Source organism: Hordeum vulgare, chromosome 4H, assembly GCF_904849725.1.
Source record: "Hordeum vulgare subsp. vulgare chromosome 4H, MorexV3_pseudomolecules_assembly, whole genome shotgun sequence".
NCBI lineage: Eukaryota > Viridiplantae > Streptophyta > Magnoliopsida > Poales > Poaceae > Hordeum > Hordeum vulgare.
In genome coordinates, this window is record NC_058521.1 from 410482516 (window position 1) to 410498535 (window position 16020).

Here is a 16020-nt window from a genome sequence, read left to right on the forward strand (position 1 = left end):
CAAGTCTACGAGTATAGCAGTGGAATGTAAAGACAGACACATGAAAGTAAGGAGTAGTTAGGAAGATCAAACGTCAAGATTGACACAGAGATTTTTGGTGTGGTTCCGATAGGTGGTGTTATCGTACATCCATCTTGGTGGAGACTTCAACCCACGGAGGATAACGACCGCTAGAATCCACGGACGGCTACACCCACGAAGGGTCCACGAAGAAGCAATCTGGTCTATACCACCATGGCTTATGTCGGCGAAGGACTAGCCTCACTCGTGGTAGATCTTCACGAAGTAAGCGATCTCGTTGCCCTTACAAACTTATTGGTTCAACTCCACACGATGTCGGAGGCTCCCAATCGACACATAACCAATCTAGGTGGCACCACTCTGCAAAAGGTAACATATTTGATAGTATGATGAACTCATTGATCTTGTGCTTCAAAATGTAGTCTCCTCGACACTCTCGAACCATGCCATATTTGCGTTTGATCTTCCTAACTATACTCCTTACTTTCATATGCATGTCTTTACTTGCCACTTCCATACTCGTAGACTTGCATGTGTAGGGTGTGCTTGACTTGCTTTGCTATAATTGCTAAAATATGCCAACATTAAAATTGGGAAAAGGTTGGGTTTTAATTTTGTCAAGTAGTCTATTCAACCCCCCCCCCCTCTAGACATTTCTTCTAGTGATCCCTCAATTGGTATCACATCCTTGGTCTGTGTAGCCTTGGTTTAATAACCATTGGAGGAAGATGGATGTGTCTAGTTTTGGGAATCTTAGTTGTAGAGTGCCTATTCTCAATGGGGTGTACTATAATTAATGGAAAGATGAAATTCTTGATACCTTTGATAAATTAATTTTGGAAAAGTATGTGGAAATCCCCTATATGCCTCCCATTGATCCCTTACACATCCTTCTCACGTGGAAGAAGTTGATATGCTTTGAAATCTTAGAACTGTTAATCTTATCCTTAGAGGATTGCCAAGAATTGTGCTTAATTAAATGAAGAGCTTTGAGTGTGCTTATACTTTGTGGAAATATTTGGAGAAAAGATATCCTAATATTCTTTGAAAAATCTTGATATCATTTTCCATAAATCTATTGCCTTTCACAAAATGAATACCAATGATCCAAACTTTGATAATTACTTGTTTGAGCTTCGTGACCTCATGCATGCTAAAGGAGATCTCATTACCATCAATAACATCATTGTTGAAGTTATTCGCATTCATAAACTTGAACATTGTTATGGTCAAAATTCTAACTTATCTCTTGATTAGTGTGACGAGGATATACCATTTGACGATGACAATGTGGAGTATGGCTACTGTGACGAAGACGATAGGTTTGACATCGACTATGGTAATACCATGAGGTTCCTAAGTCTTGTGTCAAACCTTAGAGACTACATGGTCGGAGGAAAGGAGTGGATACTCGATAGTGGATGCACCGGTCACATGATCGGGGATAGAGACATGTTTCAATAGATCACACCAAACCATGGACCACAAAGGTATGTGACTTTTGGAGACAACTGCAAGGGTCAGGTACTAGGTCTTGGTAAGGTAGCCATATCTCATGATAGTTCCACCCAAAATGTCATGGTTGTTGAATCCCTTGGCTACAATCTTCTTTCCATATCTGGACTAGCAGACTTTGGTTTCATTGTGCTATTTATGAAAGTTGATTTCCAAGTGTTTCGTCAAGATAATCATAACATGGTCTTTACCGGTTTTCGTAGAGGTTATCTATACATTGCTGATTTCACTAAAAAAAATCCAAACTTCGTACTTGTCTCATTGCTAAATAGTCTAAAGGTTTGCTATGTCATAGAAGGCTAGGACATGTTGGTATGCATAATCAAGACAAGCTTATCAAAGGTGATCATATTCTTAGTGTTAGAGTTGTTATCTTTGACAAAGATAAGACTTTGGAGTGCTTGTCAAACAGGAAAAGAAGTAGGTGGAAGTCATCCCGTGAAGAACATCATGACTACTAGAAGGCCAGTCGAGTTGCTTCAAATGGATATATTTGGTCCCAATGCTTACAAGAGCCTAAGTGGAAACTCTCTTGGTCTAGTTATTGTCAATGATTTTTCTAGATTTTTATGTGGGTATTATTTCTTGATGACAAGTCTCAGGTACAAAAAATCTTCAAGAACTTTGCTCGGAAATCCCAAAATCAATTTGAAGTGAAGATCAAGAATGTTTGGTGCGATAACAGATCGGAGTTCAAGAACACAAATGTGGATACCTTTCTTGATGAATAAGGTATCTCACATGAGTTCTCGGCTAAGTACATACCTTAAAAAAATGGAGTTGTTGAGAGGAAGAACCGAACTCTCATAGAGATGGCTAGAACGATACTTGACGAATGCAAGACGCCAAGATACTTTTGGGTAGAAGCCATGGAAACAACTTATCATGCCACAAACTTACTCTACCCGCAGAAGCTTATTGGTAAAATGACATACGAGCTACTCACCGGTAACAAATCCCAATTTGGATACTTTCGGGTATTTGGCCCAAAGTGCTACATTCTTGATAAGCATCATCGTTCTAAATTTGCTCCTAAATCTCATGAAGGTTTCCTACTTGGTTACGGATCAAACACTCACACTTACCGTGTCTACAACAACTTCACTCAAAAAGTTGAAGAGACGGTAGATGTGAAGTTTGATGAATCTAATGGTTCGCAAGTCGAACAGTTGCCAAATGATGTAGGAGATAAGGAACCTTTAGAAGCTATTCAAGACTTTTCCATCAGCAAGATCTGTCCCAAGGAGGTGAAGGAAAGTATTCATCAACACAAGTGGAATCTCCTACCTCACGTCAAGGTGAACCACAAAATGACATGGAGGCATCCACAAGCAGTACATGACAAGATGAAGAAGACGAAAAGGTACATTGTGATGATCCACGTCAACCTCCTTCACCACCACCTCAAGGAGATGACACCTTCAATGAAAACAAAGAATAATATGATGATGAGTAAGCCCCACCATCCAACAAGAAAAATCTACCATAAGTTTGAGCACAAGTGAACAAGAATCATCCGCTAGATAAAATCTTCGGTGACATACAAATCGGGAGAATCACTCGCTCTAAAACTTGATTAGCTATCTTTTGTGAGCATTACTCATTCATCTCTAGCATTGAGCCTATGGAGGTAGAAGAAGCACTTCAAGAATCGTATTGGGTGAATGCCATGCACGAAGAGCTACACAACTTCGAGGGTAATGAAGTGTGGACATTAGTGGCGTAGGCCAAGGACGAGCACAATATCAGTGGTACAAAATGGGTGTTTTAGAACAAGCAAGATGAAGATGGCTAAGTGGTATGCAACAAGGCACATCTCATAGCTCAAGGTTACACACAAGTCGAAGGTATGGACTATGGTGCGACATATGCCCCCGTTCCTAGACTGGAAGCCATTTGTATTCTTCTTGCTTATGCCAACCACCATGATATTACTCTTTACCAGCTGGATATCAAAAGTTCTTTTCTAAATGGTGAAGTTGAGTAGGAAGTTTATATTAAAAAACCTCCCGGGTTTGTGAACCCTAATAAACCTAATCATATGTATAAACTTCGTAAAGCTCTATATGGTCTTAAACAAGCCCCTCGAGATTGGCATAAATGCCTAATGAAGTTTCTCATTGAAAAGGGTTTTGAGATTGGTAAAACTGACGCTACCTTATTAACTAGAAGAGTTAATGGTGAATTATTCGTGTCCAAAATTTATGTGGATGATATTGTCTTTGGATCTACTAACCCACATTTTATTGTAAAGTTTGGAAGGTTGATGTCCGAGAAGTATGAGATGTCCATGATGTGTGAGCTGAAATTCTTTCTTGGTTTGCAAATCAAACAAACGAGAGAAGGTATGTTTATCTCTCAAACCAAGTATACAAAGGACTTGATCAAGAAGTTCAACATGCAAGAGTGCAAATGTATGAAAACTCCCATGCCTACAAGTGGACATGTTGACCTCACTAAGGAGGATGGTTGATCAAAAGGTTTATTGCTCAATGATTAGGTCATTACTATATCTATGTGTCTCCCATCCCGATATCATACTAAGTTTGTGCATGTGTTCCCGATATCAAGCTTCACCCAAGGAGTGTCATCTAAAGGCCGTGAAAATAATTGTGAGATACTGGATATCACCAAACTTTGTCATTTGATATCCCAAGGGATCTTATTTTAACATGTTGGCTATTCCGACTCGGACTATGAGGGAGACAAGGTTTATAGAAAATCCACCTCAGGTACATGTCAATTTCTTGGGAGATCTGTTGTCTCTCCGTACTCCAAGAAACAAAACTTGGTATCTCTATCCACCACCAAAGCGGAATACATTGTCGTCGGATCATGTTGTGCGCATTTTTTGGATGACACAAACTATTATAGATTATGGCATACATGTGAAACATGATCCATTGTTATGTGACAACGAAAGTGTTATTAAAATTGCTCAAAATCCCGTGAAACACTCTCGAACTAAACATATTCAAGTTTGACATCATTTCGTTCGTGATCATGTTGGACAAGGAGATATTAATCTCAAGCATGTTCGTATCGAAAACATTGGCCGATATCTTTACCAAGCCACTTGATGAGAAAGTGTTTTGTCACTTGAGGGGTGAGTTGAACATCATTGATGCGTCAGACTTGAGCTGGACTCACTCGGACGCATCCAAGGGATGAGCATACTTGACTATTCCATGATGCCATTAATATGCCACTATCTTATATCTTGGAAAACTATGATCCCTTGTATTGCATCTAACCTTTTGTAGGTACTTGTAGTAACTACTCTTCACAAGATTGCCATCAACTCACATCAAAAGCAATCTTGTCACGACCAAGTATCAACAATCCTTCCTCTGAAGATGAAGGAAGAAGACAACTAAAATCATATCCTTGACAACTATTTTTAGAATAAATTCACTCTAGTCATTTGGATATATTATGTTCTTCCTTGCATGACTAACCTATGTAGGTGAAAAGTGAACCAAAACAACAAGGATAGATCCCAATTCAAGACAAACTTCATCAACATTGAGCAGCCACAACAAGGTCACCTACACGCCACATCATCTACATCTTTCAAAGGTATGTACTCATATCCTTGATAAAGCTTTACTCCAAGTCATGAGGTAAAGCAACTCGAGTGATATGAAGGCATTAAAATGCTTAAAAAATTTGGTAACCCAATTTTGAGATTAACAATGATTATTACCTATGATCAAGCATTCTTGCTTGTCTCCTTGATTCAATATACTCTAATATAGGTGACCTAGTCGCTGACCAACATCTACATGAAGTGTCTTGTATGATTCATATTTTAGTTGCATGCTCTCTTGGAACTAATGAATTTACATCTACATGTGAGATAATTCATTGCAAATCCTTGTGAAAATTCCTTAAAAATCATTTGAATATTTACTGAGAACATTAGCCAAAATTCCTGAAAGACTTCGCAGTCAAAATGGCCAAGAAGAATTTTGGTTGATAAGTAACCCCATATTTTCACATAGATAAGCTTCTATTTGCAACCCAATTCTTCCGAATTGGGAAATTCAGTCTCACCAACACAGTAGATATAATACCATGAGCTTCTTCGACACCACCCATATGAACCTCTTCGGATGTACCAATTTCTCCCAAAAGGCCTATGATCACTTTTGGTTCTACCGATTTACTTTGCCTCGGAGTCTCCGAATTTTGATGTTACTTGAGTTCCTTGACTTTATCTCTACTTTTTCAAGGGGGTAAATAAATATCAAAGGGGAGAAATATCAAGGATCCCTTACTCTCAAGGAACCCTTACCCTGTGACCTTTTTTGGAAATTAATGCCAAGGGGGGAGAAATATCAAAGCTTATGCTTTAAGGGGGGAATATGAAATCTTATACTTACCTGAAGGGGGAGAAATATTCCAGGGGGACTACATTAAGGGAGAGAGAAAGTTTTACTTAAGTTTTATTTGCCTTCTTGTATTGGACTTGTCTCACCCTATCTACTCCCAATATCTAAATGTCGAGATTCAGGAGGAGAGGTAAACCTACATATTCATACTCTATCCTAACAAATAGGGGGAGAAATATCCATCATCAAATACTATTATCAATATGTCTTCCATGTTTTGTGACTATACAAGATCTTTGCATCTTTAGAATAGAATACTCTTGTGTTATCAAAAAATTGTTTTCTCAAGTGTATTCCTACTTTAAGATGCTCAAGAACTCAAGGTAAGTATACGCATCATATCCTTATTCAGGATTATCTCTTGTCTCTTGCACATATTGTTTGCAAGAGTGAGTCTTGAACATGTAAACTTTTCATTCACATATGTTTGATCCATATAGTCAAGGTTCACATGGCTCATCATGTCGCTTTCTACAATGTGTGTGTCCATGCATTCCAAAGCAAATGTCCTTCAAAGGGGATTGCGCACATTTAGGGGGAGCTTGTATTAGGCATGTATCCTTCAAAGTTGTCATATTTCTACTACATATCTTTATTTGAAGCTTTGATCATGTGTCGCATTGTCGTGGGAATGATCCTAACAATAGTACCAGGCGTACGAACTAACGGGCGAAGTCTAGCTAGGCGCAGTGGATGCACTCAGATTTAGGAGTTCAGGCCCCACAAGGAGGTGGTAATAGCCCTACGTCTCGAGCCCGGAAGCTGATGTTTGCTTATAGGGGGTCTAAAAGATTACAAGTGATGAACCTTGAGCTGGTGCCCGGGAGTGGCTGCCACGACCGACCGAGCACTATTACAAGGCAATAAATGATAATAAATAGGGAAGTTACATGTAACGGCGGCCTTAATCCCTAGCGTTACTGGTAATGATGGTCTTCATGGGCCTTCACGCATGTGTTTAAGTCCTTGGGTGTTGTAGTCCCTTCATTGTTCCTGCCTTACGATGGACTGAGTGCTGGGAGCGTCCGATTGCTGTAAAGCAGACCGAGTGACCTCACGTGACCCAGTGAGAACACAATGACCGAATGTGGTTCAGACTATCAAGATGACTTGTAGGACACTGATGTCCTTATGGGTACTTAGGTGTGACCTATGGAAACGGGTCCGTAGGCCTACCCCTTAAGTATAACCCCGTTAGTAGCCCCCGAATCGGTAGAGGTTTTTTGGCCAAGTGAATGACTCCCTTGGTGTTTCGGAGACACAAGGGTCGCCGTCAAAGGTAGCGTCATTCGGACTCTTAGATAGCAACTACGAATTCTAGAGCAAGAAATTCTTAAATGCCCGGGCGTGCCGGTAAGTTTACATTCGGTAAGATCGAATACCTCTCGGGGAGATTTGTTCGATGATTCGGACAGCCATGTGCCCATTGATCCATGTATCCAGTCGGCAAACTGGAACGGATCCACTCGTACTGGGGTAGAGGTGACCTGATCACCTTTTTGTTTTCCCCGAATGATCGGGGTCCCACGGAGGGACGGGCAGGAAGAGTGCTCGGCTCATCTCGTCACGCGCCGTGGATGCGGAATCCATTCAGATGGCGAGGGGGAGCGGTTTCCGCCGTAGATTTTGAATCAGATGCGCGCGGGGTGGCGACATTTGAGGCGGCGTGGTTAGTGGAGGTAGTGGCGCGACACCCCGATTTCCGCGCCTACCTTGTCGCATCATGCTACAGTGCGCACTGTCACCTTGATCCTGTGGATCTTCCTCAGGGCGGCAGCGCACTTGATGGGGCATCTTCTCTAATGGTATTTGAGGCCTTTAGCTGAGATGGGGAAGGTACTGTGCTTGAGATCTAGACCCACCTCCCCCGCTTCCAAGGCTCGCAGCCAAAACCAGCCACCACGCTTCAGCGCTAGCGCCTGCTCGTTCCTCTCCTTCAGCCGAGTGCCAAGGTGAAAGGGGTGACGACGAAAGCCGAGCGAGCTCGTCCAAGAGGGGATCGTGTGGATCTTCTTCGAGCACCAGGGAGGTCCCGTCGGGCTGGATCCAGGGCGACTGGCTACTGTCCCGGGTCATGGACGGGCGTCTGTAGGAGCTGGAGGGTGAGGGTCTCATTGCTCCGGGGAGCTGGCGGCTGCCCGGCGCCAGCGAGTTCGAGCCAGCACCGAGAGACGACGAGCGAGTGTTGCTCGTCGCTCACGTCGAGAGAGGTTTCTCCCTGCCTCCACATCATTTCCTTTGAGCTTTCCTATCTTTCTTTGGTGCACAGTTGCAACATCTTCTATGGATGTTGTTTCCTACTTAGCTGCCTTTGTTTCCCTATGTGAGAACTTACTCGGTTGCCATCCGCACTGGGGTTTGTTCAAAGACCTGTTTACTTGGTGATGACTATTAAGAAGTCTTCTCAATTGGGGAGCAAAACCAATGTGGTGCAGCTTTGCGGAGGTCTGGGCATCCAACTCAGGGGCAAGAGTAGCTTTCCCAAATGAGCTTCCCCGATTCCGTGAAGGGGTGGCAGGACTCTTGGTTCTACTGCCAGGATGTTTGTTTTGGAGAGGGTCATTCGGATCTCCCACCGTACTCCACCGATAGGGTTCAGTCGGCTCCTTCCTTGACCGTGTCAAAGGTGGAGAAAGTTGATGTAGATATTCTCGTGATCGTGTTGGTTGTTGTGATGTGCAAAGTCATCAATGGAATGGACCTCCTGGAAGTCTTATTTTAGCATAGGATCCAACCCCTTCAGGCCAAAGCCCACCCCATGTGAATTTACAAGGGGCCGGATGACCGAACTCGTTTCACCCGGAGGAGCTTACGGAGAAAAAGCTGGAAGATAAGATAATGGCCATCACTCCGGTGAAGGACAACCCAGGGGAACTAGGGGCTGCCTCCTTTCTAAGTGGAGATTCCACCGAATGAGTTAAGTTACTGTCCTTTACGTCCGAGTGATTTCCCCCGTTGTCCCGGTACTTGTTTGTTACGTGATCTTCCCCACTCAGCTGGATTTTACCGGGTTAGTTAGATTTGTCCCGGTGGTTGACCGAATGCTCGTTGACAGGGAGAGTGACACCGAGCGCGTGGAGGGTTCTGATGCAGGTGGTGAAGAAGATAGCAACGATGAAGACGACGACGAAAAGGTGGAGGAGAGTGATGATGATGATCAAGGGGATGAGGCTAAGTCTTCTCCGTGTGATGAGATCCTGCCCGAGGCCCACAACAAGGTGCACCAGGATCCGGGGACCCGTGTTGGCACCTTGAGGACACCGAGGGTGACAAAGCCGAGTGTATCAGCGATGCCGACTCGTTGTTCCAAATGGGGACGAAGTGAGGCCACGAAGCCACCGGAGAAGACTGCCAAACAGCCCAAGGTCGCAAGCTCCAAACCCCGGAAGGGTGTCCTGCTACGCTTCAAGGTAGATGTGCCCATCGTTTCGGTGTATGTTTTGTTGCCGAATGACTTTGTATTTGCTGGTTATGTTTCACCGAATGATTGTTGTGTATATTGCAGGGCCGTTACTTCGACCGCTTCTCTAGAAGCCCAAACCGCTGACATGGGGAAGACTGATGCTGATGCTTCTTCCTCCAAAGGTAATACTTGATTTTTATGAAGGCTCACTCGGTATTCAGTTCTTGGCCATTTAATTCTTGTAAACACGTGCAGGACCACGAGACGTGATTGAACTTCACCTCGAGGCTTATTCTACAGTTGAAGAGGCGCCCAAGCAGGCCGCCACTCCTGGTCGAGTGATTCCCAGAACCAAGACTTCTGAGGCCCGTGAGACCACCTCGGCCGAGACGTCACTCGGAACGGATCTGTTGCCTCCTCCAACGTATCTCTACATATTCCAACTCCACCACATCCCAGAGGATCAGGAGGAGGCGCGCAAGGAAGCCTTGGCACAACTGGACCTGATGGTCAGATCATTGAAGGAGGCGTATGACGCCAGCAAGGCCATGGCTAAGAATGTTCGGGTAAGTTTGAGTCCGAGCGGGTGTCCCGAGTGGATACACACCCATTGGGTGTTGATGTTGCTTTACATCGGGGGGGGGGGGGGTGATACATCTCCGTCGTATCTATAATTTTTGATTGTTTCATGCCAATATTCTACAACTTTCATATACTTTTGGCAACTTTTTATACTATTTTTGGGACTAACATATTGATCCAGTGCCGAGTATCATTTCCTGTTTGTTGCATGTTTTTTGTTTCGCAGATTATCCACACCAAACAAAGTCCAAACGCAATAAAAAACCTACGGGGATTTTTTTGGAATATTTATGATTTTTGGGAAAAGAATCTACGCGAAACGATGCCCGAGGAGGTCACAAGCCCAGGAGGTGCGCCCCATAGGGCGCGGCTGGCAGTCTTGTGACCAATCCCTAAGGCGGTTGGGGCCCTTCTTCCGTCGCGAGAAATATAATATCTGGAAGAAAATCGTGCTAAAATTTCAGCCCAATCGGAGTTACGGATCTCCGGGAATTTAAGAAATGGTGAAAGGCAGAATCTGGGAGCGCCCCTGCGCCGCCATGGATACCATGGACCATAGGGGAAACCCTTCTCCCATCTAGGGAGGAGGTCAAGGAAGAAGAAGAAGAAGAAGGGGGGCTCTCTCCCCCTCTCTCCCGGCGGTGCCGGAATGCCGCCCGGGACATCATCGTGTGACGGCGATCTACACCAACACCTCCGTCATCTTCACCAACACCTCCATCACCTTCCCCCATCTATATTCAGCGGTCCACTCTCCCGCAACCCGCTGTACCCTCTACTTGAACATGGTGCTTTATGCTTCATATTATTATCCAATGATGTGTTGCCATCCTATGATGTGTGAGTATATTTTCGTTGTCCTATCGGTGATTGATGAATTGCTATGATTGGTTTAATTTGCTTGTGGTTATGTTGCTGTCCTTTGGTGCCCATCATATGAGCGCGCGCGTGGATCACACCATAGGGTTAGTAGTATGTTGATAGGACTATGTATTGGAGGGAAAGGGTGACAAAAGCTTCAGCCTAGCATAGAAATTGATGCATACTGGATTGAAGGGGGACCAATATATCTTATTGCTATGGTTGGGTTTTGCCTTAATGAACGTTAGTAGTTGTGGATGCTTGAGTTCCAATCATAACTGCATATAATTCCAAGTAAGGGATGACATGCTAGCAGTGGCCTCTCCCACATAAAACTTGCTATCGGTCTATTAACATAGTCAATTGCTTAGGGACAATTCCGCAACTCCTACCACCACTTTTCCACACTCGTTAAACTAACATAATTGTTTCTTTATCTAACCAGCCCCTAGTTTTTATTTACGTGTTCTTTCTTTTCTTGCAAACCTATCCTATCACACCTACAAAGTACTTCTAGTTTCATACTTGTTCTAGGTAAAGAGAACGTAAACTGTGCGTAGAGTTGTATCGGTGGTCGATAGAACTTGAGGGAATATTTGTCCTACCTTTAGCTTCTCGTTGGGTTCGACACTCTTACTTATCAAGAAAGGCTACAATTGATTCCCTATACTTGTGGGTTATCAAGACCTTTTTCTGGCGCCATTGTCGGGAGCAATAGCGTGGGTTGAAAATTCTCGTGTGTGCTTGTTTGCTTTATCACTAAGTATATTTATTTGCTGTTCTAAGTTGTTCTCTATCTTTAGTAATGGATATGGAACACGAAATACCAAAAAAATTAGGTGTACTTGCTACTCATGGAGATGGGGAACCTCCTAAAACCCTCGATGCTCGTTATGTGGAAAATATTATGCACTTCTTTAATAATCCTGAGAAACTCCCATTAAATTATATAATGGGATACACGTTGGATCAACGTGAATACTTTAGGGATTATGGCTTGACTCAAAAAGGGAAACTATTATGGGATCAAATTCATATGTTGAAATGGTATGCTTGGGAGCAATGCTCGAGATATGATATTACTTGTTGCTCTAGGATGAAGGCTAAACACCTTCCCTTTTCTTGTAAATTTAATGCTAATGAAACCTTGGCTTCTTATGCTAATGGTATATATGATTACTTCGATGTGGAACAAATAGAAGAGTTTGTTGCTTTTATGGGTGCTTATGAGATTGAAGCTCTGTTTAAAAGGTGTGATGATAATGATGATGCTTCTTACCGATCTGAAAATTTGGTTATGCTTCGCTATTGTTATACTAATTATGAATATAATGCCCATATTAATCAATCTATGGAGAAATTCTACGCTGCCCAAGAAGAGACTAATATTTTGCAGGAAACTATGGAGGAAGAAAATGCTAAAACTGTGAGCCCATTAGATGAAAAAGATGACGAGGAGAGCGAAGAACAAAAGGAGGAAGAGCGGACTAGCTACCCGTGCCCACCTTCTAATGACAGTAACTCTTCAACTCATACATTGTTTAATTCCCCTTAGTTCTTACCGAAGGATGAATGCTATGTTGATTGCTATGATCCCTTGGATTCGTTTGAAATATCCCTTTTTGATGAACTTGATGCTTGCTATGCTTGTGGCCATGATGCCAATATGAATGATGCTTATGGAGATGAACTTGCTATAGTTCCTTATTGAAAGGATCGATATGGTTGACTAGAGGGGGGGGTTGAATAGGCAATGACCACTTTTTAATTAATCTTAACAAGTTAGGGCAAGCAACATACGGGTTCACTAAAATAGCAACAACGAGGTGAACCTATATGATGCTAACAACAAGAACAACTAAGACAAGTAAGAGATAGACAACAACATAAGCATACACGAAGTAAAGGTTAGAGATAACCACAAGTGGAACCAATGAATACGAGGATGTGTTACCGAAGTTCCATTCCTTTGACAGGAAGTACGTCTCCGTTGGAGCGGTGTGGAGGCACAATGCTCCCCAATAAGCCACTTGGGCCACCGTATTCTCCTCATGCCCTCGCACGATGCAAGGTACCGTGATTCCACTATAGGTGCCCTTGAAGGCGGCGACCGAACCTTTACAAACAAGGTTGGGGCAAACTCCACACAAAGCTTGGAGGCTCCCAACAAGACCACGAAGCTTCACCACAATGGAATGTGGCTCCGAGGTGACCTCAACCATCTAGGGTGCTCAAACACCCAAGAGTAACAAGATCCGCAAGGGATTGGTGGGGGAATGAACTTTTCTCTTGGTGAAAGTGTAGATCTAGGCCTTCTCAACCAATCCCTAAAGAATCAACAAGTTTGATTGGCTAGGGAGAGAGATCGGGCACTTTTGAGCTTAGGGAGCAACAATGGAGCTTGGGAGGGTCAAAGGTAGGGTTCTACAGCAAGAAGAACCCCTTATATAGTGGGGGGGGGGAATCCAACCGTTTTCCCACTCACAGCCCGAGCCTAGCGGTACTACCGCTGGCTGCAGCGGTACTACAGTTGGCACTCCAGCGGTACTACCGTTGGCTGCAGCGGTACTACCGTTGGCACTCCAGCAGTACTACCGCTGGTAGCAGCGGTACTACCGCTGGGCCCATGGTAGTGCAGAAGCACTACCAGGCCAACCACCGCCAAGAAAGTCTTCGCAAAAAGGTCCAACGAAGTACAACCGCTAGGAAGGCGGTACTAAGCTCCTGGAGCGGTACTACCGCTGACCAGGGGCGGTACTACCACCAGCACTAGCGGTACTACCGCCAATTCCAGCGGTACCACCGCCAGGCCCAACGGTACTACCGCTAGGCACAACGGTACTACCGCTGAGAGACTTTTTACTTAGATGAGATAAAAACAGAGGCGGGAGCCACTCGAAAGTTGCAGGTAAAGGGAAATGAGATAAAGTGTGTGCGTGCAAAATTGATTCCACCCAAACCTTTCCACTACGGGTCCCCTCTTAATAGTACGACGTTCCTATGACTCAAAGAAGGAGAATCGTAGAGTACACCGCGCTTCTGTTCCATGGAAAGAGGGGGTGAGTCGTCTTGTGCCGTTGACATGTGTTATCTGAAATCTTAACACACGATTAGTCCTTTGCGGTAATGTCATCAATCACCAAAATTACTTGGGCATAAAATATGCCCTAACAATCTCCCCCTTTTTGGTGGATTGATGACAATACCGGATTTGCACAGTGAATAGCATGTGAACATAAAGATAGTGGTATAGAAAATTAAGGAGCATATGACTCACAACATATGATAGAAATAAATCTCACACTAGTTCAAGTCTCACATCACACAAAGCAAAGATAGCAAATAAGAGCAAACCAAGTTCAAAGCAAACACGATAAAGATAAGCAAAGCTCAAATCTCAAATCCAGCTCCTAGACTCTCTCACCCTTTGGCACAAGACACCAAAAAGGGGCACACCTAATGACAAAGGTGGCCACTCCTCATCCTCATCAGCCCCAGACTCGTTCGTGGCATCCGGATCGTCCTGCTCCTCCTCATTGTCCTCCTCAGACGCCTCCTCCTCTGCATCAGACCACTGATAACCTTGAGCCCGCATCCAATCAGACTCTAGAGTGATGTCACCTGTGAGCCGTTGGAGATATCAACATCAAGTGTCCTCAGGACACGCTTGTGACTTTGACGGTTCTCCTTCTGGGCCACATGAGGCTGATACTATCCCTTGGCCTGCATACAGAAGAGAGTATTCATTTTATTCTTCAGTTTCACTGCCCAAGATGGCATAGAAGAAGAGTGGGACTGAGAAGCGGGGCCTCTGTCAGCAGCAGTCTCTGTGTCAGTGTCCATGTGCTGCGACGAAGTAGATGGGTTGGCCCATTTTTCTTTGATGCGGAGCCTGATAGGATCGTGCACAATGTAATCAGCCTAAAGGTGGAACTCATCAATCAAATAGACTTCGTGCCACCTCTGGCGAATATAGGCAAACAAGTAGGGCCCGTAGATGGGAACCTTGCGGTTCATGATGCAGTTCCAGAGCTCATTGAACATCACGTCAGAAATATCAAGAGGGGCAAATTCCTTAGTACTAGCCTCCTCACAAAGCAGAAGCATCTTAGCTATATAACCATGCACCTCGTCAAAGTTGCCAATGCGAGGAAAGAGAGTGTTGCGGAAGATCCGATGCATGATATCCAGATGCTTGGGGAGCACACCTTTCTTCACATAAAGTTGTTGCAACCTGTCCTTGGGGGTGGCAGTAGATGAAGATGGAGCATGAGGACACAACCCAAGAGGATTGTCAGCTCCCTGAAAGTCGACCTTGAGAAACTTCATGAATTCTGACCAGGAACCTGTCATCTTCTGAGTACCAGTCATCCAAGTCATGGTGCGCTCTTCATGAGGTGAGAAGTGAACAATGACATAGAATTGGGCCACAACATCTGGATCAAAGTCGCGCTTGAAGGTGATGATCTCCTTAATGCCAAGCTTGTCAATCAAAGAGAGAGCCTCACCAAAGTAATCCGGGTTCCGCTGAAGGTGAGCCAAGTCAATCCACTGAACTGGAACAAACATCTTCTTGAAGTGCTTGATGATGTCGCGATAGATCATGCAGTGATCCCGTGACCAAACATGCTCGACATCCTTGCTCTGAGCCTTCTCTTCTAGATAGTGATTGCGGGTGCGGAACCGCAGAAAATCCTTAGGGGGCATATTGCGAACGTTGATCCCCTTGGTCTTGTGAGCTGTCTTCTTAAAAGACTTCTTTCTGGGATTCAGACCGGAAGTGGCAGAGCCCTCTGGAGCATCTGGAGTGCGATACTGCTTCGGCTGGGTGTCCCGTAGGGGATTCGAGCGACGAGCACCACGTGTGACACACAAGACACACACCGAAAAAGAGCAACAGGAGGAGTCAAGGCAATGAACAAAAAGAGGCATAAAAGTAAACTCACATTGCCAAGAAAATGAAAAGAAGAAAAAATATCTTCCTGGCGGTAGTATCGCTACACCTGGCGGTAGTACCACTGGGGTCCTAGCGGTAGTACCGCTACCCCTGGCGGTAGTACCGCTGGGGTCCTAGCGGTAGTACCGCCAGCCGGGCGGTAGTACTGCTAGGGGGTTGACTTTCAGATCTGAAATAGAAAAAGACCCATAGGAACGGCTAGATTGGATTTATGAGGGCCATGGGTACTACATAGAATCACTACAAAAACCACCATAGCCCTAAACACATGAGGATCTCAAAAATCA